Source organism: Antrostomus carolinensis, unplaced genomic scaffold (genome assembly GCF_000700745.2).
Source record: "Antrostomus carolinensis isolate BGI_N321 unplaced genomic scaffold, ASM70074v2 scaffold16138, whole genome shotgun sequence".
NCBI lineage: Eukaryota > Metazoa > Chordata > Aves > Caprimulgiformes > Caprimulgidae > Antrostomus > Antrostomus carolinensis.
This window is the reverse complement of record NW_010332586.1, coordinates 1,469-2,263: the sequence shown is the minus strand read 5'-3', so window position 1 is coordinate 2,263 and position 795 is coordinate 1,469.

Genomic DNA, 795 nt, shown 5'->3' with positions numbered 1-795 from the left:
CCCCCACCTCTCTCCACCCTCCTCCAAGGGACTTGCACAGAGCCACAAGGTCTCCCCTCAGCCTCCTTTTCTCCAGGCTCAACACCCCCAGTTCCCTCAGCCACAAGGGAACTCAGCACACTTGTGCTCCAGACCCTTCCCCAGCTCTGTTGCCCTTCTCTGGACATGCTCCAGCACCTCCATGTCTTTCTTGGAGTCAGGGCCCAAAACTGGACAAATTCAGTAGCCAGCAGGCCACCTTACTGCAGAGGTTTGTGTGTAGTTCTGTAAGGGTGCTTCCATCTTGCCATGGGACTCATCTTAGAGCTTTTCCTAGATGAAGCTCCAAGTCTGTGCTCAACTGAAGATCCTTCAGCCCAGTATTGGCATTCATAGCAAGGGAGGTTTCTGACTGCTGAGTGCCTTTATGGAGTTCTTAAAAAACCCAAAACAAAATCAAAACAAAAAAAACAAACAAGCAAAAAAAAAACTCCAGCAAAAAACCAAAAACCCAAACCCAACAAAAATCCTAAGCTACACACGGGGCCACCTTTGTTCTGAGATCAGCTGTATTTATTCAGGTAGCTACCCCTGACTTTACCAGCTGACAATTCTGACACAGATCCTTCTGTAGCATTTTCAGGAAGGGGAAAAAATTCCTGAAGCGGGTAAATCTTTGTATTTTTTATTAGTCCTGACATTACTGTTTCCAAATAGCTCTTGAATCTGTGTGATTTCAGTCTTGTGAGTACTTCTCTTAAAAAAAGAGAGCACAGCCTTATTGTTCTCATGTGCATAAAGAATACTGGTTTAGTG